This window comes from Engraulis encrasicolus, chromosome 19, assembly GCF_034702125.1.
Source record: "Engraulis encrasicolus isolate BLACKSEA-1 chromosome 19, IST_EnEncr_1.0, whole genome shotgun sequence".
Classification (NCBI taxonomy): domain Eukaryota; kingdom Metazoa; phylum Chordata; class Actinopteri; order Clupeiformes; family Engraulidae; genus Engraulis; species Engraulis encrasicolus.
The window spans coordinates 48,673,724-48,700,430 of record NC_085875.1 but is presented as its reverse complement, the minus strand read 5'-3'; the positions used below and the strand labels follow the sequence as shown (position 1 = coordinate 48,700,430).

Genomic DNA, 26,707 nt, shown 5'->3' with positions numbered 1-26,707 from the left:
TGAGACTCATAAAACAGCAGAACAGTCCAGAAACCCAAGGCTTGCAGGCACAGTGGCGGGTGATATTGGTAAGCAAGAATTCTGTGTGTTCCCCAGACGAGAATTCAGACAACCTCCCTCCTTCTGCTCAGTCATTTTTCTTGCACGCTGCGTTTCGTCATTCACCCCACGAAATGTTTGCATTGTAATGGGCTACCATTACAGCAACAACTCACATTAACACTCAACCACCTGCGTTACTCCGTGATTGCAGTTGTGACAGGGGACAAATATTAACCCAGTGCCCTTATCTTAAACGTTGTCTTGACCGCGTAGGCTATAATGTATCCCGACCTTTCACTGTTATCCATGCGTTTCCGACCATAACCATCTTCCACGTTCACTTCCACCTTGTAATCCACACCATAGCTAAAAGCAAGAGAGGGACTATTGTGCTACAATTTGGCGATTCCTCTCAACTCACTCGTGTTATCCGAAATATTGCACATTTGACCACATCCAAAACAGTTCCGCTTCGACAAAAGGCGCGTTATTGAACAATCTCAAGACGTTTGCCCAGTGCTTGTTACAGCGGATTTTCAGTGCGATGTCACTGGCCTGGGACAGTTTGATTGCAGTACAGAGAGTAATATGTTGTCTTCGAGATAACTTTTTATTATAAAAGCAACTGGCTTGAGCCAAAAAATGTAAAGTAAACTGGCGTCTGTGCAGCATCCTCTGAGAGAGATATTTTAGCTTTCCTTTCAGTTTGTATTGTGCATGATTTTACGATGTCGCTGCCCCTTCAGCTGGGGGTATTTTGACTATACTGTCGTTGGGCTTTTCGGCACTTGACCTCACGCTGTGTCGCTGATGCAAACCCATTTGAAGGGGGCCCCCTCGAGCAGGGGGTAGGCCTATTCGGGAGGCGCTGTTGCTACCCTCGCAGCAGAGCCGTTCATACAGATGACAGTAGCGTATTATAAAGCTATTTAAAATCGTCATTGCGGTTGAATACAAAACATGTCGTCCGTGGGGGCCCCTCCTACTCGGGGGCCCTAGGCAGCTGCCTACTTTGCTTACCTTAACGCAACGGGCCTGTGTGTGTGTGTGTGTGTGTGTGTGTGTGTGTGTGTGTGTATGTGTGTGTGTGTGTGTGTGTGTGTGTGTGTGTGTGTGAAAGAGAGAAAGAGCGCATGGACCCAAGTCCTGTCATGGTTTGGTAAGTATCTGGATGACGGCACAAGAGACAGTGAGAGAGGGGGGGGGGGGGGGGATGTGGTCACATGGCACACACACATCGCCTTACAGTTCCACCCACCAACTCCTACTGTCTCTCACACACGCGCACACGCACACACACACACACACACACACAAACACACACACACACACACACACACACCAGATACACTAGACCATACAACGTACAGTACGTACGCAGAGTATTTTGGCATCGTATATAAGGACCAATCCCAGCTTCAGACTACTGGATCTCATCTGCAGTCTCCTTAACACAGCCAAGAGCTGCTGTCATCTTGTGGCTGTGAACATAACTTTGCTTGTCACAGTGAAAATAACCGTTTGTCTCTTCACGTGTAGGGCAGGTAACAAGTAAAAAGGGACAACACTGCACTGTACAAACATTCACACCTTGGACAGGTATGTAAGTGGTTCCGAGGGATTGCACCACATTTTGAACATGTTTTTTTTAACATTTTCAATTGATAATACCATGGTTTCACTGAATGCCTTTTCTGTGTGTTTCTCTCGCCAGTGCAACCACCAACCCAATCTTCCAAAAATGCCTTCTCCCGGTGTGTGTTCGAGCATTATGGACGAGCGCAACAAGATCAATGGCGTGGGGTCTCCAGACAACCCAGAGAAGTACGAAAATCAGGACTACGAGGAGCTGAAGAAGTACTGCATCATGAACCGCGAGAGGTTTATTGACGACATGTTCCCCCCAGACCACGGGTCCATCGGGGACGGCATCCTGCCACCTGGAGACATGGCCAGAATCGGAATGGAAAAGACCTGGGGTATACATATCAATTTATTGTTTATCAATGTGTCGAGCACTGACGTATGCCCCTGGGGTGAAAAAGTAAAATTAATGTGTGCCTTCTTTGAAACAAGTATATTGCCTCAAGTTGTCGGGTCAGGGTTTAATGGTAATTATGTTGCGTTGTCAGAATAGAGAATATGTCCATTCCTTACCTGTATAGGCCTATCTTTTTAGGATTTGGTGCATGTACGGGACTGTGTTTTTTTGTGAGTGCACAATGAGCATGGTAATTTGACTCTATGCTGCCAGATAGTCCTCTGACTGTATGATGATGATGATGATCCATATTCTCACCGTAAATATAAAACCATGCAGATGTGTAAGGGATAAAAGCCAACAAGGTGACTGGTTTTACGAGATTAATGGCGAGGCGGCGGCTTCGAACTCTGGCAATGTGCGCAAGATAGAATGTCGCTATGCGGGCGTCTAGAATCTTCGTTTTCCGATACTGTGATTATTTGATTTTCCTTAGGCCCTCTACCACAGTGGAGTTAAAAAAAAAACAAAAGTAAAAAAAACAAAAACAATGCGAAGCATTTCTACACTCTGAATTGATGCATGTCGCATCACATGGAAATAGCCATGGATAATCATAAAAAAGCGATTATCTGGTCCAAATCGTAGGCTATGTAAGCCTAATCAAACTTGAAACACGTCTAGTCCTATTTCCTCCTGTTGATCATCACAGGCTAGGTTACCTGCTGTCAACTGTGTGCATGAAAGAGAGAGAGAGAGAGAGAGAGAGAGAGAGAGAGAGAGAGAGAGAGAGAGAGATTCCCCACGCTAAATGGGACATTTTTAATAACTCTACCTTTTCCCATTTCACATTTGTTCCTTCTCCCACAAGATGAGAGTAGCCTAATTAAAAAAGGAATGTTTTTGGTTCAATAACTAAGGGAAAGCAGCGGAAATACATTGTAAAAAGGTAGCCTAGTTTCCCATGGGAGGGGAGCAGAGGTTGACGAAGTGACTCTGTTTTGATAAAGTTGATGGCGAGGCGTGTGCTTGGAATTTCGGTACAGTGTATTTTTTTTTTCTATTGCCATCTGTAAATTTGTGACCTATACCAACTACAGCATAATCTAGTGAGCAAGTAAGTCAGGCGTGCCTCTATCGGATGCGTGTACGGATGTAGAACTTTTGGGGCGACTGACTTGACAACCAAATGCGATAGAACTAACGACAGGGTCTTGGCTTGACAACCAAATGCGGTAGAACTAACGACGGGGTCTTGACTTGACAACCAAATGAGATAGAACTAACGATGGGGTCGTGGCCATAGCAACCTGCAGTTTTGAATTATTAACGGCAGTTCGCCTAACTTTGTCGCACGTTTGACGCCTGCACCGGTTATAGGGGAATAACTGCAACCCCATCAGCCAATCAGAAAAGAGAATTCCGTTGTGTAGGCAGATAAGCTACTGTTTGTGATCATACTGAACATACATGTATGTGACTATAGCCACAACAGAATAGCCCACAAGTAGGCCCGGGGCATAGGCCTACTGAATTAATCATAGATTCTGAAAGTATATTGTTAGCTTTACAATGATACCTTACATATGAAAATCTTGTAATATCTGATCAATTTGTAACCTTTTGAATTAAATAAATGTCTTCACTTCTTAAAAGATTGTCAGCCCTAAAGTGCTTAATTGCGAACAATCCATGTCATAGGCTACAGGGTTCTGAAGTTTTCCACACGTGACTGTGTGTTACCCGGATGAAATTGCTGACGTCCGTGTTGTCGTCATGGTTCACAGAGAAAAAGCAAGTTTTTTTCGGTTCAAACCAACTTTCCACTTTGCGAACCTTAAGATCTGTAGCATGAACACGCTGGTCGTTTCGAGATAAGGTGTGGGAAGGGGCACCGGCACAGTTCTCAGATGGCCTGAACGCACCATGAGAGACATGTGGCCTTTTTTCTTGGTAAAATGGTAACCTTTGACCCTCTCAGAGGGTGGACTCGTCTATCAGGTACAGGCGTATCAAATCAGAACAAAAGTTGTGCCAAGATCTAATTGTTATTGAGGAAGATTTATTTGCTCAAGATGCACTGTCCTGACCTGTCAGCATTAATAGGTCTTTGCACAAATCTAACAATGATGACAGCAGTTGGGTTATAGTCTTGGTTTTCAACACTACTACTAAGCAGACATCTCTGACCAAGGTGTTTGTTACTTGCATAATCTTTAACCGATTGCACAGCCATCAGCACAAATCCTACTAGGCCTACGTAGCATTTACTGTAAAAACGCTGAGGATGGTTACACTGTGGTCTCATTATCAGCACAATTCCCAGTAATTTGTAATTGTCTCTGACCGAAGTGTCTTGTGTTTGGCAGAATCTTAAACTGCTTGCACAGTATGTTCATCCTCTCACATATCCACGTTGTCAGCACAAAGTTGACAAAGTCGACCTGTTTTGCTTCTTACTTATTCAACAACAAGTTTTGTTTGCTTTTTATAAGCGTTATACGTGCACTTTAAGATATAGGCATGAACACGCTGGCCGGTTCATTATTAGATGCGGGAACAGACACTGGCATAGTGCTCAGTTGGCCTGTACGCACCATGACACATGTGGCCTTTTTTCTTGGTAAAATTGTAACCTTTGACCCCCTAAGAGGGTGGACTCTTCAATCAGTTCCAGTCTATCAAATCAGAACAAAAGTTCTCAAATGAATTTATAGTTGTTGATGAAGATGTATTTGTTCAAGATGCACAAAAGACTACACCTAAATATAAGAATACAATACAATACAATACAAGTCTTGATGCACAGTCTCTGCAAACTCACTGTAACACAAAGAATTGATCAATCTGAGAACTTGCCTTGAGATGCTTCTAGTAGCGCTCCCAAAACAACTTCTGCTGGAGGGTCTGTGCCCTCTCGCCATATAATTTCTCATGATATTGCTAAGCCTCCCCACTTAGGAGTCATTTTCCCTCTCCCTTTCAGCTGATCAATGGGTATTTCTCAATCATCCTTGCTGACATCGTAGAAACTTTTCAATCATGGATTTTGCTCTGGTCTATATCATTAAAATATAGGCCTACTTATCTTGCTTATTTGAATCCATTTTTTATTCAGTATAGGGCAATAATTTCTCCGACTTTCTCTCTCTCTGTGTAGTTCATTGGGGTAACACGTTTAGAAAGAGGAACTTTAACAACAACACGGTTGGTGCTTGTATCACACTCGCACTCAGTACTTGAATCAGAGATTTAAAATACAGTAGCATTATAAACATCGTAGTTTATAATCTTGTGTCTTTGAATTTATTTCCATGTCATGTTTTTTCATGTCGGTTTTTCACTCGGGGTTATGACCTGGCTGAAATGTATATTCGTGCACAGTCCCTGTCAAATAGAAGTTAAACTAAATTAGACCTGTCAGCACTAACATGACTTTACACAAATGTAACAATTCTGACAGCAGTTGGGTTATAGTCTTGGTTTTCAACACTACTACTTAGCGGACATCTCTGACCGAGGTGTTTATTACTTGCATAATCTTTAACCGATTGCACAGCCATCAGGGCAAAACCTACTAGGCCTACGTAGCATTTACTGTAAAAACGCTGAGGATGGTTACACTGTGGTCTCATTATCAGCACAATTCCCAGTAATTTGTAATTGTCTCTGACCAAATTGTCTTGTGTTTGGCAGAATCTTAAACTGTTTGCACATTGTCTTCTCATCCTTTCACATATCGACGTTGTCAGCACAAAGTTGACAAAGTTGGCCTGTTCTGCTTCTTACTTATTCAACAAGTTTTGTATGCTTTTTATAAGCATTTTACATGCACTTTTAACTTTTTTATATGCCATTCATCACCAACATCTCCACACTAGTCACATATAAAGGTCCTTAAAGGATAGAATCAAGTCATTGTCTTGGAGGAAAGGATGTACAACTTTCAATTGGAAACTATAAAGCATCACTGAATCATCCATTTGTTTTTTCCCAATATCGTAGAGGCTGACAGACAATCCGCAGTTCATCTTAGATGGAATATCAAGATTTGACTTTGCCCAAGGACAACTTGGTAAGATTTTAATATTACACAACATATTCAAAGAAATCACTAACACCAAAGGCATTTATAACTGGTACATTCAATAGGATTATCAAACAGTCCTGTCTCTCACATAGTCTCCTTATTCCACTTTACCTCTGAGATACATTTGAGTATCTCTGTAATTTCAAATTCTTTGTATGACCAGTGCATGTAAAGAAATTGACAATAAAACCTACTTGACTTGACTTGACTTGAGTACGATGCTCATGAGCAATGATGGACAATCTGAATTCATTAGTTACACTTCAGCGCTACACATTCCAAATTGACTGGTTTTAAATGTTCGATTTGGCCAGGCTATTATTTGGTGAAATGGTCCCTTGGTTGAATTGGACAGACAGAAAAAGTAGTCACACGCAGGAGCTCCTGCTAACCTAGTGACACAAGTGAAGAACTTTGACGTTGTTTCTACTCAGGCCAAGAGTAATGTAAATATTGTGTCTGATCTCCAGAAGAATCAGGAACTCCACCCACTTTATCGGAGACCAATCAACCAGTAGCAAACCAAGGAAGGCAGGTCAACCATGCCGTTTGGGAAACGCTAATTGTCAGACCAAGTCTCGAAGAGATCTGAAAGTTGATGATAATTAGGCTAACTACTGCTGCTGCTGCTGCTGCAACTACTACTACTACTACTACTATCTTCTCTCTGCCTCTTTCTTGTTTTCAGGAAACTGCTGGTTCCTGGCTGCCATTGGAGCTCTGACGTTTCAGAAGCACATCAGGGAACAAGTCTTACCAGTGGATCAATCTTTCAGGGATGGCTATGCAGGCATATTTCACTTTAAAGTAAGAGAGAAGAAAAACATTTATTTATTATTACACATGAGTAGCAATAATGAGTAGAGCCCTTTCGAAAAGTAACATTTTCAACAATATTTTAATAATAAATACATAATATACACCCAAGAGACTTCATAATTTCCCTTCATATCCTGTGGGTGTCTCCACTGTGCCATGCAGTGAAGATCAATCTTAGCGTGCTAAGACTACTCCTGCCAACACTTATGAGTTACATTACGTGTGATCCTATGATGATTCTTTGCTAACATGCTTTTGGGAAACAGTCCGTAAACTGTAGACTGTATTTGCACTGAACTTGTGTTTGTCTTGTTTTATGGACCCTTGAGCATATAATAAAGTATTCAATTCAATTCATAGTTCTGGAGATTTGGGAAGTGGGTTGACGTGGTGATTGACGACATGCTTCCCACCCTCGACGATCGGCTGATCTTTGTGTGCTCGAAATCACAAAATGAGTTCTGGGCTGCCCTGCTGGAGAAGGCCTATGCCAAGTATGTTATTTTCTGAAAAACAGTTTGCACACTCCTTAGGGTTTGAGATTGAGAGGTAGTTATGTTTAGCATGACCAGGATGAAAGTTTATCCTTACTGACGTGTGTGTGTGTGTGTGTGTGTGTGTGTGTGTGTGTGTGTGTGTGTGTGTGTGTGTGTGTGTGTGTGTGTGTGTGTGTGTGTGTGTGTGTGTGTGTGTGTGTGTGTGCGTGTGTGCGCGCGCGCGTGTGTGTGTGTCCAATATAGGGTGTGTGGCTCCTATGCTGACATGAATGGTGGTACTGTGGCCGAGGCTCTCGTGGACTTCACCGGGGGTGTGCACATGTGTTTCGACCTGAAGGACGCCCCAGCGGACCTCTGGGACCTGATGTTCAGAGCGTGCCAATCCAAGTCCCTCATGGGCTGTGGCACACCTCAAGGAGTGAGTGACTCTCCTGATGGGCACTGCAATAGTACAGACAAGGGCATGCAGAACGTTTTCACTGCACATTACTTTCACTTTGATTAATGCTGCCATGTGCCACTTGTGTTTTATTTAGATTTCACAGAGTTTTGTTTTACAGTGATGCTGCATGCAGGTATGATTTCATTGGGAAGGCATCATCTCCCTTTCACATTGCATTTCTACCTTTCAGGCCACAGCAGCCAACACTGTGCTGCCCAATGGAATTGTGGAGGGCCATGCCTACACCATCACTGGAGTTCATAAGGTATTTTACAGTACAAGAAGAGCTCTTTTCCAAAATGTTACGTATACATTTTCAAAAATATTTAAGAAGTTACTTTTATTTTATTTTTATTTATTCATTTTTTAAAAATGTGTACAGTTTTATTAAATTACAGAACATTTCCGATTTTCCTAATGCTACCTTAAAATCAGAATTTGAATCTTTTAATGTTAAAAATATTTGTGAAAATTGTATTTAAATGGCTTTTATAAAGTTTTGAGAAGAACTCTTCAGATGTAGATTAGGGATTTGACATGAAGTTGATTATGATTATAGCGTGTACTGTATGATTTTGATCCCCATTGAAGTACTACTAAGACCAGTTTGAAGATGAACAGTTGCAAAACAGTTGCACCTTCAATGTATTACATGTAGCTTAATTTGCTTGTTGATGTGTTTAATGTCTGGGCTTTCTGAATCAGCCTACATGTGTGACACTATGCTGTTCCCTGTAGGTAACGAGCAATGGCCAGCCGGTAAAACTGGTCAGGTTGTTCAATCCATGGGGACAAGGAGAATGGAACGGCGCCTGGAGTGATAAGTAAGGCATTCTAAATCATAATCTGTACCTATGACATATAGGCTGGGTTTGTTGAAGAAAACAAACCTGCAAACGGACATTAAAGCATGCAGCGTTAAAGCTGAGGTATTACCTGTTGCTTTCATTAGGCCTCGTTCCTTTTCTCAAATGTTGGTGAATTGATCTTTTTCGTTTTGGGTAGGGTGCGCACATCCAAAATCACTTGTTGTAGGTGGCAGACAAATATGTCAGACAGTTCAAGAGGGTAGGTCTAAAGACTGCGGAATAAGCTCCAATAAATAGTTTATTAAATTAACTCAGATCCAGGGTGATCGATACATGGCTGTTATAATTTATTTATTTCTTTATTTTTATCACATGACAACCTGACTGACCAGGGGATCATTCCATCATTGGCGCTGAATTCACGCAAAAGCTTACGTGCAAAAGCTGAGTTTCAATTAACGGCGGCTTCTGACACCGTTCCACCACTGAAGATCAGCTGCGCCTTGGCTAGTTTCACTTCAGCCGCGCTCATCAGAGCTGGCGTTGCGCTCGTGCACGGTGTACAGGGGAAGTCCATATCAACGATTGTCGAAAATGCGATCATGTTGTAGACTGGGGCATGCCTTGTCAAATCAAGTCTTTATCAGTCATATGATGCGAGCATTTGTAGGTGAGAGGTAACGTAACCGCTTTCCAATTGAGAGAGCCGCGTTCAATCCTCTCCGTGCGCAATGACAGTGAAACTCAATCATCAAAGGGAGAATCTCGTCCAAACCTTGTTTGCCATCAATTCAATGCGTAAAAATAAAACGCTTGTATCTTCTAAGGTGTTTTAATTTTATCCTTCAGAAGAATTTGTTTTCGAGTTAAATAAAGCTAAAACGTTAGGCAGAGATCATTTATTGAACCATTACAATGCAAACTCAAGCGTCGGCGTCTGCAAGGTGGTTGTGAAGACGTTTTTTTATTGCCTATGCTGTAAAATGTTAAGGTCTAGGCCTACATTTAACTGTAGGCCTATTGCTTGATAGCAAATGAAGGCAGCCACAAAGGAGAGAATAGGCAAAAATAACCGTTTTGAAGTTTCCATAACCTGTCGCAATACAAGACTTGAACCCGGGACGACCACATATTAAGTAGCGCACCTATCCACTGAGCCCCTCACGTCTTTGGCTATGTAGGAGGAATTGTTCAGCCTCATAGTAATAAATCAACACTATAAAAGTTTTTAAAAATGTGCTCATTATCAGAAATCCCCCGAAATGAAAGACAATGGTGACTATTGTAGTTTTTACTGGCATTATCACACCATAGACTATTAATATCGAGTGACTGGTTCGCTTTGATCTCGTAAAATGATGGCGGGAATTAAGCGGAACGTGCCCACTGTGACATTGTTTCCTACAGGTTCTTTTTTTTTGCAACACTGATTTAGCCTGGTGTTTAACCTGGGAGCTACCAGGTTAGAGTTGGAGGATAAATTAGGCCTACCGTGGCAACTCAGCTGAGTTTCAGGTTAGCAAGGCTGATGGAACGGATCTCTGTCTAAAAATAGCGTAGTTTACAGACTTGAGCTCGGATTTGGGGTTACCGCCGTTCCCCAGGGCCTCGTTTCCCGACGATGGTTCTTAGCCTTACGTGTGTCGTTAACCAGTGATCCTGCGAATGTTCTTAGATTTCCTACGACTGTTTCCCCAAAGACACTCGTACATGAACGCACGTGCACAGTGTGGGGATATTCGCCATCCCTGCGCAGCAGCACTTGCGTTTTACTTAGGTTACACAGTGAACAACTTTACTGACTAGCTTAGCTTGAGAAAGACACACGGACAACATCTTCTCCGTTGGCTGGCATTCTTCATTCTGCTCAACTGACTCAGCCGTTTATTCAAACACACACATAGAGGTAGAATATAACACTAGAGAGGACACAGCAATTTGCGACAGCACTGGGAAATGTCAGATGGAGCTTCCCAACTTCCGTAGGTAGAGTAGGTACCTTCAGGCAATGCAAGTCAATGGAGAACACGCCCACCCCTGTCAAGAAATTGACTAAAACTGTAAATATGAAGTAACACTTTAATCAAAGACCAGATTTGAAATGTCAGGTTAGATATCTACTTAAATCATATGAGTCGATAAAATACATTTAAAAATCAAATAATATCTTTTATGAACATAGTTAGCAACACACTTAAACTATTGTCCTTGTATAGTGTGTTGGTGGACATTTTCACATGATTAAGCCATTTTTGACAGAGGTGAGCCTCGTTCTCCGTTAATTTCCATTTCTCTGATCTACCTACAGATAATGGCCGCTGCAGATTGCCGTATAAAGGGGGGCGGGGTCCTCTCTAGTGTTATTTTCTACCTCTATGAGCACACATATAAAGCATGGTAGTGGTGCCCGTGCACCTGCATTGGCACTGACGTCATCACGTCATACACATTGATTGGATGCTGATTAACATGACTTTGCCCATATAACAAAATATGCTTAATAGTCCGGCGGATTAGACACACAAAAGGGCCTAATCGTGCACTTTTGAGTAAAAGCATGAAAATTGGTACACATATCCTTCTCAATATGCTGATTAATATTAGCCTTGGAGGCGTCGCGAAAAATGAAGAATTTTCAAGATGGCCGCCAAATCCAATATGGCCAACCCAAATTAATGAAACTACCTGACACGTTGATGTAAAAGCATGAAAATTGGTACATATATCCTTCTTGATATGCTGATTAATATTAGCATTGCAGGCGCCGCGAAAAATTATGAATTTTCAAGATGGCCGACAAATCCAATATGGCCAACCCATATTAATGAAACTACCTGACACTTTGTAGTAAAGGCCTGAAAATTGGTACACATGTCCTTCTTAATATGCTGATCAATGTTATTGTTGGAGGCGCCACGAAAAATGCTGTATTTTCAAGATGGCCGCCACATCCAATATGGCCAACCCATATTAATGAAGCTACTGTACCTGAAATGGATGCTCAGTTACTTCTTTATATTCTGATTAATAAAAGAAATGGAGACATTGCAAGAAATTTTCAAATTTTAAAATGTTAATTTTCAAAATGGCCACCAAATCAAATCTAGCCAACCCATATTAATGAAACCATTGATGAATTCAACACCCACTTTGTAGTAAAAGCATGAAAAATGGTACACATTTACCTCTTGATATGCTGATTAATATTTGAAATGGAGGCATAGCAAATAAAACCAGAATTTTCAAGATGGCCGCCAAATCAAATGTAGCCAACCCATATACATTAATCCTCCAGGCACATTGTGGGATATACAGTACCTCTAGCAGTTAGTGACGACTTCATAGGCCTTGTGTTTAATATGCCTCTCATGACCACAAATTCAAAAGGGTCAAGATTTCAAGGTTGCTAGACAGAAAGTTCAATTGATTTGTCAATTCATGGACATGGTTAAAACATGGTTAAGAAAAGAAACCAATAATTAATTACTACTTCTAGCTGTACTTCAAGGTTTTCAAACGAACTGCAATCCTGTCCCATGCATGTTGTATGGGTATGTCTTGCCTGGTTAACACCAGTTGATCTCACAAGTGAGATACTCTGAAGGTTACATATGCAATTTCTGAGGGATGGAATCCATGCTGTCTTTCAGATCAGAAAGTGTGCAAAGCAGCATGGGATTCCCCAGGTTGTAGTATATCCTATGGCCAACATCAATCAAACTGCCAACAATGCCTAATTAAAAGATACACACAAACTTTGAATAAATGGTGAATGGCACAGTTGGTGCAAAGTCAACTCTGGGTATGTAAATTTGAGTAACCTTGAGTGAAAGTTTACTTGTACAGTATTAGGATTCATTTTTTGGCTATAATAATGGTGTGCAAGATTTGGCTTATGGTGAACCCCCATTTCTATATTTGTAGTTCAAGGTATGCAAACTATGCATCATATGCAAGGTGAAGTTGATAAGATTTGATTTAACCCCCATGTTGAGGGGGGACAAGATTGTGTTTTGTTACCTACAGTACTTGAATGAAAGTTGTGCACATTTAATTAATTTCAATGATAAATGGCTCAAATCCATTGAAAATGTTACTAAAATATTGATTGACTCATCAAAGACTACAAATATGTTTCTACTACAAGTACAGAGAAATTTATACTGAGATAAATATAGGATATTTTATGCCCATTTATACATCTATGGGTTGGCCATATTTGATGTGGGGCCCTCTTGAACATTCTTTTGATTTTTTGAAGATGCATGTGTTTTCATGCTTTCGCAGCAAATTGTGCCCTGGTTTCACTAATGTACTGTAACACAATATGTAACACTACATATCTATATATAACATTAGTAGGGTAGGGTTTGATGTTTCAAAATTAGGCTATGTTAGGATCACTTCCAGAGTAATCTTTTTTAGGACTATTACTTGTGTGTGTGTGTGTGTGTGTGTGTGTGTGTGCGCACACTTCTCACGTGAACCCTTCTACATTATTATACATATCAATAAGTATATGTGTGCTGATTGCATGCTCCTGCTACAAAGTGCATGGTGGTTTCACTAATATGGGTCAAACATGTTTGAATTGTCTGGAAAATCCAGAATTTTTTTCATACCTCCGTTCCTAATATTAACCTGCACATAAAGATGTAACTGTGTAGACTACCAATTATCATGCTTTTACCACAAAGTGCCCAGTAGTTAATATGGGTTGGCCATATTGGATTTGGCCGCCATTTTTAAAATTCTGTGTTTTTCACATCTAATAATCAGCTGAAAAAGAAGGAAATGTGTAACCATTTTCATGCTTTTACTACGTGCATAATGGATTCACTCATCTGCTATACAATTCCTGTTATATGGGTCGGCCATATTTCATTTGGTGGCCATTTTGAACATTTCAATTTTGGTTTTACGCAACAATTCCATTTCTAACATTAATAGACCATCATAGAGTATGCATTTACCAAATTTCAGGTATTTATGACGCAGTGCATGATGGTTTCTCACTAATATGGGTTGGCCATATTGGATTTGGCGGCCATCTTGAAAATACAGCATTTTTCGTGGCGCCTCCAACAATAACATTGATCAGCATATTAAGAAGGACATGTGTACCAATTTTCAGGCCTTTACTACAAAGTGTCAGGTAGTTTCGTTAATATGGGTTGGCCATATTGGATTTGGCGGCCATCTTGAAAATTCATAATTTTTCGCGACGCCTCCAACGCTTATATTAATCAGCATATCAAGAAGGATATATGTACCAATTTTCATGCTTTTACAACAACATGTCAGGTAGTTTCATTAATTTGGGTTGGCCATATTGGATTTGGCGGCCATCTTGAAAATTCTTCATTTTTCGCGACGCCTCCAACGCTTATATTAATAAGCATAGGAAGAGGTATATGTGTACCAATTTTCATGCTTTTACTCAAAAGTGCATGATCAATTCACCAATCCGCTGGACTATAACACTCCCACTCAAAGACATGTTTACAGCTCTCTCTCTGTAAAGTGGAAAACAAAACAAAAATACAAATCTCACTTGTACTGTACTTACAGTAAAACTCAAAACAAAAATATTTCACATACTGGCAGTTCCGAAAACTTAAAAGAAAAATACATTCTTCCCTTCATTTCTTCATAACATTAATTTCAGCTGCCAGCTTCTATTACTCTCCAAACAAATAACCCATGAATTTCTCAAATTTGACCTTTGACACTGGTTTGGTAAGTACATCAGCTACCATGTCTGCAGTAGGACAATAGATATATAATAATAATAATAATAAATATATCCTCATAGATTTTGACTGGTAAATGCTGATTATTACCATCCATTCCTTTCAGTAATTGAACAAGGTACATGCTCTCCTGAGTAGCGGCTGCTAGAGCCATGTACTCTGCTTCACAGCTGGATAGAGCCACTGTTGGCTGCTTCCTGCTCTTCCATGAGGTTACTGCACCAGTTTCAGTTAAGCTGAAACAATAGAGCTCTTCAGCGTTGACGTCAACTTGTATGCGGCGTTTGGACTTCCGGTTCGATGGCGATTTTTTACATTGCAAAACGCCATAGAGATTCAGGTTTGGCAAAAATATAAGTTGCACGGCAACAACGAACATTAGCCTGTCCCCGCATCCCTTTCTCATTAGTGGAACGGATCGTATCATCATGTTGGTGTATTCACATGTTAAATCATGACGATTATAATTCAATATTGCTAACCCCTTTCTGATCATTAAAACTTCCGAACTACATACTTTCCTTTGGTTGCTATGGGTACAACCCTCCGCACGTACATGCCGTTAGATACAGGCGCCGCTTCTGTAGTCGCCAAAAGCTTCCGGGTTTAGCATATGGACGCAACATCGTATTTATGTCGAAGTTTGACACAAAATGATCAACCATGTCATACCTACAGCCTATTTTTAACACCCTCGACAGTTTGCGGGGGTTCGCTAAGCGCGTGCTTGCACTCGGAGCTTATTTGAAATTTACCCCTATTCATTCCCAATGGAGTCCGGAAGCCGATACGAACCAGGAAGTCCTTAAATGCTAACATGAAAGACTACAATCTACTACATGCTTCCGCGTTACTGAAGAACTCTATATCCAGTGGTGCTTCTCCTGTCATTTTTGTCAGCTGCCCAATCAGCGTCACTATACGCCTCAAGCTGTAGGTTTTTCTCACATTTCCTGTAGTGTAATTCCTGATTCATAGTACCCTTCAAGTATCTCAGTAAATGTTTCGCAGCAGTCCAATGCTGTTGCTTTGGTTCTGCCAGGTGTTGTGATAGTTTACTAACTATCCAACTCACGTCGGGCCTAGTACAGGTCATGATGTATATCAAGCTACCCACTATCTCTCTGTAACCTGTTGAATCAATTACATCACCATCATTGTCAAAATGTAATTTCTGCTCACATGGGGTGGGTCTCGGCTTGCATTCAGACATTCCAAATCTGGCTAACATTTTCTCAATGTGTCTCTTCTGTGTCATTTTGATTTCTCCATCAGTGTAATTAAAATCAATACCTAGGAAGTGTTTAAGTGGACCCATATCCTTCATCTTAAACCTTCTCTTCAGCATTTCTTTCACATCTCTGAGTATTGTGTTGTCACTGGCTGCTATGATTAAATCATCAACCCACACTAACAGTATGACTTTTTCGTTCCCAGATTCCCTGGTGTAGACACAATGATCAGCATCATTTTGCACAAAACCATTTCCTGTTAGGTGATCATGCAGCAACTTATTCCAGTTGCGACCGGACTGTTTTAACCCATACAAAGACTTGTTGAGTTTACACACAAGATTTTCACCTGACTTGACCTCAAAACCTTCGGGTTGCTCCATATATACCTCACAGTCCATGGGAGCATGCAAGTAAGCAGTTTTTACATCCATTTGGTGAAGGATAAGATCCTCCTGCACGGCTACCTGCATCAATGCTCGGACAGAGGTCATATTGGCAGTGGGTGAAAAAGTCTCTTTGTAGTCAATCCCTTCCACCTGACCGTACCCCTTTGCCACATATCTGGCTTTACAAGTCTCAGATCCATCTGGGCCTTCTTTCACTGCATATACCCAGCGGCCTCCCACTGCTTGTTTACCCTGTGGCAGTGGTGTCAAAGTGGAAGTTTCATTCTCAGTTAAGGATTGCATCTCTTCTTTCATCGCATCACCCCACAACTTTGATTTTCCTGAATTAATTGCCTCACTAAACGTTTTAGGTACACCATAGGTCACATTTCTGTTTCCACATTTTCTGTTTCATTATCACAATCTGCTTTGCATTGGTACTCTTTCAGATATTCAGGGGCCTTTCTCTCCCTCACATGATACCTCTGTTCTATCTGCTCTGTCTCTGTACCATCTGTCTGAGTTGGGCCTGCCTCAGTGGTCTCCTCACTAGGCTCTCTAGTCTCCTCAGACTGTCCCTGATCCTGGCTCACTACCTGTGGTGTTGCATCTCCATAGCTCTCTGTATCATCCTCCATGTCATAACTGGTCTGCGTCTGGCTATCTGCGCTGCCTTTAGTGATCATTTTCACTAGCCTATGTTTTAGGACTTTTCCTGTCTTTGGGTAGTAGATGTTGTAAGCTGGGCTATACTTATCGTAGCCGACAAAGATCCCTTTGTCACACCTAGCATCCAGCTTCTTTTTGTCCTGCTTATATGTGTAGCATTCAGATCCGAATATCTTCATATGGGACAGGTTGGGTGTTTTCCCTGTGAAAACATAGTAAGGTGTCTGCTCTAGACGCTTACTGTAACACCTGTTGCGAATCTGAGCTGCTGTTTGCACTGCGTATGTCCACAATTGCTTTGGGAGGTTACTCTCCAATAGCATGCATCTTGCCATCTCGAATAAGGTTCTCCATCCTCTTTCGGCCGTCCCATTCTGATGGGGTGAGTAGGGTGCACTTGTCTCATGCCTTATCCCATTACTCCTAAGTAAGGACTGAAACTCCTGCCCAGTAAACTCTGTACCGTTGTCACTCCTTATACACTTAATCTTTCCATAGGGAGCTACATCAGCTATGAATTTCTCTGTAGCTTGCGCTGCATAGCTTTTCGCCTTCAGAAAGTAGGGAAAAATCATCCCGCTGTAATCATCAGTAAATGCTATTGCATACCTGTATCCATCTTTATCTGCTGGCTCTATAGGGCCGCACAAGTCTGTGTGCACTAGCTCAAGTATGGCTGTAGCCTTTGCGTCTGCCTGTCTGTTTCGGCTTTGGGTGAATTTGCCCTGTGTACATATTTCACAATTGTGGTTTGACTTATCATTTTTGCCCTTAATAGACATCCCTTCAACAACATTTTCCAACTTTGCATTGTCATCAAAATTACAATGACCTAGTATTTTGTGCCACGTTTGCATATCATGACAACCATACACTTCATCAACATTTTCACTCTCAACTGTGCTTAGGTAATACAGCCTACCATACACATCCATTTTGAATTTTGTACCGTCCCTGTTGACCAGCCAGTCATCGCCATCTTTGAATCGGACCTCTGCGCCGTTGCCTGTCGCTGCCTTGACAGAAAAGATGTTCTGCGGGAACGATGGAATGTAGAGCGCCTGCTTGAGTCTCGTTCTCACGCGTCGCCCCTCGCTGTCCAGCAAGTAGACCTCGGCGTCTCCCCTCATCTTCGCCATTCCGCTCACCTTGCTTCCGTCGGCCAGCTCGATCATGTGGTCCTCCGGTCTGAAGCTCTTGTCCACCGTTTTGAACTTGGTGGCGTCGTTGATCATGTGCGATGTGGCCCCGCAGTCAACCATGAGCCCTTTTTTGTTTTCACCTTGCACTTGACAGTCATTCAACTTGAAGCAAAAAGACGACTGTGCATCTGTCGGTTCATCCACTTTCTTGAGTTGGTCACGACCTCGGCCGCGTCCACGACTGCGCCCTCTTCCTCTCTGTGGTGTGTCCCAAACTCGATCCTCTCTCCTCTGTTGTGCGTCGTTGGGACATGCTCGGGCCGTGTGCCCTCGCTTGCCGCACGCATAGCACTCCACCTCGGCCATCTCCACCTTCTCTCCACGACCTCTTCCGCGTGCTTTGGTTGCCCCGCTTGTTCTCATCACGTTATCCTCGGTCACGTCTCCTCTTCCATATTTCTCAGTACTTTCATAGCTGCGCAGTTTACTTTTAAACTCGCCAAAAGTCACGGCTTCATCTGCCTGTGTCACGTGCACAACGAATGGTTTGTAGGACTCCGGTAGCCCTTTCACCACCATAGCAATCATAAGTCCATCACTAATTCGTTCGTCTCTGCTCGAATTATATATTCGGTAATTGTCTCATCGCTAGCTTTGCAGAGTGAGGACAGTTCACAGTACAGACTCACGACTCGTGGCTTGTCTTTGCCAACGTAATGCCTTCGAAGAATCTCCAACGCTTTCCTTCCGTCTCGTTCGGCTTCTCTCATAACCAACGATAAACTTTTGTTGTCCAATACTTGCACAAGTTCCGCGTAAGCCTCACCATTCTTTGCCTCGTCTTCGGCGAGAGCTGCTTCGTCCTCATCGTCGATTTCAGGCGTCTCTGTGATAGTCTCCCTGAGACTATGGAGCTCCATGTGCGCGAGGAACCTCGTTTCCCAAAGTTCATAACTTTTCTCTTCGCCGTCGAATAAAAGTCTGCTCCATCTGTGCCCCAAGTGACTGGGCCCATAACCTGTGGGGATATTCGCCATCCCTGCGCAGCAGCACTTGCGTTTTACTTAGGTTACACAGTGAACAACTTTACTGACTACTAGCTTAGCTTGAGAAAGACACTCGGACAACATCTTCTCCGTTGGCTGGCATTCTTCATTCTGCTTGCAACTGACTCAGCCGTTTATTCAAACACACATATAAAGCATGGTAGTGGTGCGCATAGGCGCCGACTTTTGTTTTTGCCCGTGGGTGCTCGGGGTTCCCAACCGGGGGTCGCGACCCACCGAATGTCCCGTTTGTTTGCCATGCCTTGCTTTCCAATAATATAATCGTTTCATCATGAGTTGGTCACTTCTATTTCAAAAAATGTGGAGGGCTAAATAATAATTGCAGGCCTATCCTATGTATTTTCCTTGTGGGTGTCAAATCAATAATTTACAATAAAATCGCCTATATTTGAATTGAAAATTGAATTACATTACAATCATTGGTGTACATCAAGGAGGTCTACATCATTGGTGTACATTGAACGCACGCAAAGCCCAGGCCACGTTTGCTGGTGCCTCTTTCTGTCCTAGTCGGCATCATGAATAAAGACCAGCTCATAGCTACACGGACCCAGAAGATCGCACATCATTTTTGTGCAGTAGCCAGACTGCGTCCAAACAGGATATCAATAAAATAATAATAAACAACAACAGCAGCAACGCGTGCGCCCACAGTGAATTCAGACTAGCGTTCAGCCACGCACTTTAGATTTAGAACATGAATGCAACGTTCATATCACACACAAATAGCCTACGTGTCACAGAAATATGTTGAAATGTTAGGTTTGAGTCCAATGCATGACGCAGCGCATAGCCATGCACTTCATGCTAGCTATGTTCAAACTAGGCTACTCAGTCATGACTATATAAGCCAACAGTGCAGCCAGAACAGCAAAATGAAATGGCAAAATCATCCAACAGCGCACAACAAAAGTATGGATATGTAGTGACTCAACTTGATCATCCCAGGACTTAGACCCAGAGTGTAGACAAAAATGACCATAACAGAAAACGGCAGGCACACGGCGGTGCTACACATGGGATATCGCAGGATGATGACAGTCAGTGACTTACCATTTTGTAGGCTAAACTTTCCGACTGCAAACCTTTGTCTGTAAGAAGTCATAGCTTGTACTGAAATGTTTAGATCCTTCCATAACTTCCATAACTTGTGAAATAGCGCAATATAATAAACAGCTTAACACATAGCCTGTGATAGAACTCTGCTTCTGAACCGTCTGCATAGACGCTGCACTGTTCTGAAATTTCATGTCGGGCATTTTCAGATTAGTCCACGAGGCATTTAGAGCGACAGCTTCAACGGCATTTCACTAATGGAACTTTTCGGAATTTAACACCCAACATGTTTTAGCAATATCTGCTATCTCGAAGAGGTCTGCTATCATCATAAGGACTGATTGAGGGGAGTTACAGTCCATTGGGCAAAATCCCTGTTTGCCATATGGTCAATCCAACCATGTTTCTATGGTTACTGTCTGATTGTGTAGAAGAGCAACGCAACGCACCTGACCACAGGGGAGGATCGGCGCGTGAAGTAGCTTACGTTACAAGATGAGAAATTATAATAGGCTACCTTAAGTTACAAAAAGACAGTTAAAATGCAAACGCCATTTCATCTTTAAACTTCTCTCGTGAATAATACTGCTTTAGTCTAGTGCTCGGATTTGTCCGTGGGTGCTCGATGGGTGCCCAAAGATTCCCGTGGGTGCCCGGGCCCTGGAGCACCCACGGTTTCGGCGCCTATGGTGGTGCGCGTGCACCTGCATTGGCACTGACGTCATCACGTCATACACATTGATTGGATGCTGATTAACATGGCTTTGCCCATATAACAAAATATGCTTAAAGGGACACTGTGTGAGATTTTTAGTTGTTTATTTACAGAATTCATGCTACCCATTCACCCATTCATGCTACCCAATCTTGTCTTGGTGTTGGGGGGGTGGGGTCAATTACCTGCAATGAGATCAGACCAATTTAGCCAAACCAAGTGGCATCACCTGTGAATGTCAAGTCTTGAAATGTGTGTCTCTCTCTTGCTATCATTTGACTCTGAAAAAGGTGTAGCAACACAGAAACGTTGGTCGCGTGTGTGCACAAAATAAAGTCTTGAAAACTAAGCTGCAGTGTGCTCCAGCTTCTCCTTTCCAGTGATGTCTGTCCCACTGTGATGCACTTGCAAGCTGAGGGAGGGAGTGCCAAATAACTGGGTGTGGCCTGTGGAACTTGAGCATTGCAGTGCATTATGGGGATTGTTTTCACAAATCCACAAGCACTAAAAAGTCATTTTCTGCCTTTTCTTGGCCAAGAAGGCACCAAATTAGAAATGTATGTTACTATTCTACTATAAATATGACCCACTTTCAGTAACATATTCATGTCTCCACCGCTGGAATGCCCCTTTAAGGATCGCTGTCCACATATGTGGTGCTGAAGTGTCATCGGAGTGAACTGCGCCGTGTCAGTATCAAAAGTTGTTTTCTATAAGGGTGGGACTACATTTGTAGCAGTTTGCAACTATCAACAGGAGTTATTGTTGGCAAATGAAATAAAATGCACACACACACACAATGAAATCATGCAAAACCATGAGCTACGCCGTTAAACCAGACAAAGCGCCTGCAGTTGACTACCATGCTTAATATTTAAGAAGACAAGTAGGCCTAGGAGTTCCAAATTGGGATGTGCATTTGGGGAGCGGCGCGCAAAGTACCGCGCAACTCAAGGCTTTAACAACTGTGAGGGACATTTTGCACGGCAGTCTGCTGTTATTAAAACAAAAAAATCTACGAATCCCAATCACTGCCTTTTTTAAGTCATAGTTTACCCTTAGCCTACAACTATCGTGTCTTTTCTGCGTCGCCTTCCCTTTCTTAGGGTACTTGAAAATGAAAGAGGGCGCAACGACTCGCTGACCGTTTTTCTTTTTTTTTAATGTTTCGGTAGTGGCCTTCCGACATCACCACTCTTGTCTCTGGTCGCCGAAGCCCCCTATTTATTTTGCGTGTGGATGCCTTGTTCTTGTTCACGAAGCACCCACACAAATTATGATTGATCACAGTTTAATAATGCCCTGATTTATCAAACACAGCTGAACTATTTTACTGCCTGTAAAATGTTTTCCAAACACATTGCTTTTATTTTATACACATACACATTTAATGTTACCTTCTTATTTTCGTTAGTGTCAACTGTGGTGACATGATATTTACACTCCCCTCTTAAAACATCAACTTGAAGCGCAAGTTTCCTCTTTTCCTGTGGGTGTCTCCACTGTGCCATGCCACTCGCGTCTTAAAACAGCAATCTTATGCGCAAGTTTCTTCTTTTCCCTTCATATCCTGTGGGTGTCTCCACTGTGCCATGCCGTTACGATCAATCTTAGCGCGTTAAGACTACTCCAGATCACTCGTGGATTTCTCTTAGAGTTACGTGTCAACCTGCGATGGTTCTTTGCTAAGTTGGCTTTGGGAAACACTCTGTGAGCTCTACGATGGTGTTACGTGTGAACTTAAGTAGCACGTAGCGTTAAGTAGTACTTATTATATGGTGTGACGTCATCGGTCGAATGCTCCATTCATTTCAATGGGGCTCCCCAACGTTCGCACGTCTGTTATGTAAGGGTTAACGTTCGGCGAGAAGGTCGCTACCGTGGAATAGCAGCACGACAGAGAGAATCTTTAGACCCCGACGCGGAGCGGAGGGGTCTTGTTCTCTCTGAAGTGCTGCTATTCCACAAAGCGACCGACTCGCCGAAAGTTAACCCGCTTATTATATGGATATACTTAAATGATTCACACATGGCGGGGACATTTCTTTAGGCCTATTTAATGTTAAGATTGTTGCTGCGCAAAACAAAACAGTGCCGTTGTGGAACACCGCTAGGCAACAGCTAGGTAGCCAGGACAACAGGTGTTGTCTATCACAGCAGCTGATTAGAGTCTTGTTGAAAAGTCGCTTTAGCAGTGAATAGTCTTGTTGCCATTGACAGCGGTCTGTTATAGACCAACCCGTCCGTTATCGAAAAATAACAGACGTGCGAACGTTGGGGAGCCCCGTTGAAATGAATGGAGCATTCGACCGATGACGTCACACCATATAATAATTTTCGATAACGGACGGGTTGGTCTATATCAGACCGCTGTCAATGGCAACAAGACTTTTCACTGCTAAAGCGACTTTTCAACAAGACTCTAATCAGCTGCTGTGATAGACAACACCTGTTGTCCTGGCTACCTAGCTGTTGCCTAGCGGTGTTCCACAACGGCACTGTTTTGTTTTGCGCAGGAACAATCTTTTGACATGAAAAACTATAATAAACTTAACATTAAATAGGCCTAAAGAAATGTCCCCGCCATGTGTGAATCATTTAAGTATATCCATATAATAAGCGGGTTAACGTTCGGCGAATCGGTCGCTTTGTGGAATAGCAGCACTTCAGAGAGAACAAGACCCCTCCGCTCCGCGTCGGGGTCTAAAGATTCTCTCTGTCGTGCTGCTATTCCACGGTAGCGACCTTCTCGCCGAACGTTAACCCTTACTTAAGGCCCTTTCGAAAACGAGGCCCAGCCTGATAGTATCTGCACCTGTTGTTCTATAAGATATATATCCTGTGCACTTTGTGTCTGCTAGTGATGATGGCTATGAATGTAAGTGGCTTTGGTTAAAAAGTGTCTGCCAAATGCAATGTAATGTAATAATGTAATAAAACCCAACTACCAGCTTCCAAAAAAGTAAGTAAGTTTATGCTAATGCCACCGAATGCTACTTTTCCTGCTTCAAAGAAATTAATTCAAAGGTGTCTGACAACATTTGAAAAAGGTCAATTCGGAATAAACTCATTAATGATTCATTAATCTATTTTATCTCATAATGTCACATCATTCGAATTTGAGGACATAGTAATTTGCAAATTAAATTTTGGTTAAGTTATGAAACAAAAAGTAGATTAGTACTCTAATTGCAGTCAGAATTACCTCTTTTGCGAAATGTCAAGGGTACAACTAAATGGGCCAGCCCCACAGCCAGACAATAGTGTGATAGTGTGCAGCAGGAACTGAAGAGTAACTGTGTATTTTGTCATTGTAGATCTGCAGCTTGGCAAACTGTGAGTTTGGGAGAACGACCAAGCAATGCTGCATTTGGGGAAGATGGAGAGTTTTGGTATGAACCAATAAAATATTGCTGTGTGTGTGAGCCCTGTGGATGTGAGATAAATATTGAAGCTGCCATGTTAATATCTGCATGAATATTTGCATGGAGTAATGTGTGTATGCCTGTATTTCTCGTTTACAAACATTCCTGTCTGCACGCGCAGCCAGAGGTCCCTCTTCAGCCTCTGATTGTTGGAAACTGCAAAAAAAAACGTTTTCACATGGTTGACTGTTGGCATCTTGCCCTTCCTCACAGTGCAAATGTAAATGGGAAACCTATGTATACAGGGTGTCCAAAAGATAAACACTTTATCTTCATATTCAGGATGTCATTTGAAGATTTCTGCAAGAGCTACAATGACATGGACATCTGCTGCTTGTGCCCTGATTTCCTGGATGGCTCTTCCGAATGCCACTGGATGTCCAAATTTCACGATGGCCGCTGGGTTGCTGGAAGGAATGCGGGTGGCTGCATGAACTACCCAGGTAAAAAGTACACTTCAGCACACCTGGAGGTTTCAGGTAGGCCTATACTAGTTGAGTAAGTTTAGCACTTTTAATTTTAAGTAAGCACACAGGAAACCCATTTATATGCACAAAAAGTAGTGCACTTCAGTTATATTTCTTATACTGTTATACTGTACAGATAGTTTTTCATCTGGGAACTTAGGCAGGCCTATAGGAACATCAAGGTTCATTTGGTACAAAAAAGGGTACAGAAAAAGTACATACAATTCTACTTAACCCTTGTAAGGTGTTCGTATTTTGGGTACATAGAAGGTGTTTGAGTCCATTTGACCCGGGCATACAGTACAGAAAAATAATGAAAAATGGAAAAAAAAAAATAATAATATATTCATGTTCCTCACTGAAAATGAGCCTAAGCCAGTGAATCTCAGTGCGAAAGAATAATAACTGATACTATTTTTCTCAAGCCAAAAACTGAAAACAGATCAAAATGACCCGAGCACCTTGCAAGGGTTAAGTAAAAGTGTTTATGGTGAAGATAAAAAACAAAAATGGATGGATTGATTGATGGGAAACCTACTGTACTGGTGACTATTGGAAAAGAATGTTCTCTTCGTTCTTTTCAGATAAAAAGAGAGAAAAGTCAGCTTCAACCAGGATTTTTTTGCTCCCACTTTTTTGATTTTTTTCGGGTTGAAGAAGGGTTTCTACCCGAAACGTCACGGCAAAATAAAAAGAAGTGGGAGCAAAGTCCTGGTTGAAGCAGACTTTTCTCTCTTTTTATCTGGTCATGTGTTTTGTCCGCTCCCTGGTCAGACCTTTGGATAGCTTTTACCTTCTACTTTAATTCTTGGACATTTACAACATCCGCAAATAAGCCCCATTGTTTTTTGTTTCCCGTCAGAGACGTTTGGGACAAACTCCCAGCATGCCAAGCAGACATACGTTTCGGCCTAAGCCATCTTCAGTGCATTGATGGCTTTACACCAGGGATGGGCAACTGGAGGCCCAGGGGCCACATGCGGCCCGCCTCCTTACTCAGTGTGGCCCTTACATAGATAAAATATCACTTCTCATGAAAGTTGCCCATGCCTGCTTTACACCAAAGCCATCCCAGAAACTAGAGCATCTTCAAGCTCCAATTACTAACATCTAAGCTCTTTTGACACAAACACACGTGTGGGTTTCTGTTTGTTTCTTTAGATTCATTCCATACCAACCCCCAGTATCGCATCCACATTGATGCTGTGGACGACGAGTGCGCCTCTGAGCAGGGCCCCAACAACATGTTAGTGTCCCTTATGCAGAAGCCAGACAAGAGGAACAGACGCCTCACCAAGAACCTACACATCGGCTTCTCTGTTTTCAGAGTGTGTATCTGAACTTAACTTATTTAATCAGTTGAATGCTTCTAGACACACACAAAGGATGTAAAGCCCTTTATTTGTGTAAATTGAGTCCTGAGTGGAGGGGGAGTATTTAGAGGGTGGGATGCATCGCGGGATGGATCGAGCTGTGTAATTTTATTTTTGTTAATAATTTAAAAAGTGTATTTTATTTCCTTTGTCCACACAGGTGCCTCCTGAGGTATGTACACAATTGTCTGCAATAAAAAATAGTGGCCCTCACTATATAATGTTTTCATGATGTTTACTGCTGTCTCCATTATTTGGCTAATTTGGATTTTTGTCTCGAATAGCTTTATAATGGCCATCTATGGGCATATCAAAATCTGTCCTTAACCCTCTGAGGTCTAATTGCCCTTGAGAGGGCAATTTGACATGTCTCCAAAAACAAATCTGTAACTCTGTGAGTTTTTGTCATTGAAACATACAAGTTACACCATTAGAAACCTCAGACCTTCCAGATTTCATATATATATATATTGAATAAATTATATAGCTGGCCCAATTTAAAGAAAGTGAAAAGAAATCTTCGCATATTCTGTACTCTCTGCCTGTAGCAGCCACACATATAGCTATTCACATGTAAAGTACCGGTGCTTGAGTGGCTATTCAGAGGTGACAACACGCCCCTTTCATCTAGGGTAAACACAGCCATGCTCCTCACTTGGCCACAGGACAAAGAGAGTGACAGGGGGGTGTGTTATCAGAGCACATGGAGATTGACAGGGGGGTGTGGGCCATTAGAGGT

At 42.2% G+C, this 26,707-nt stretch overlaps 1 pseudogene; it reads left to right on the top strand.

Moving 5' to 3' along the window:
- The first annotated feature begins 1,490 nt into the window (after positions 1-1,490).
- On the top strand, positions 1,491-26,302 carry LOC134435570 (calpain-1 catalytic subunit-like; annotated as a pseudogene).
- The last annotated feature ends 405 nt before the right edge of the window (positions 26,303-26,707 follow it).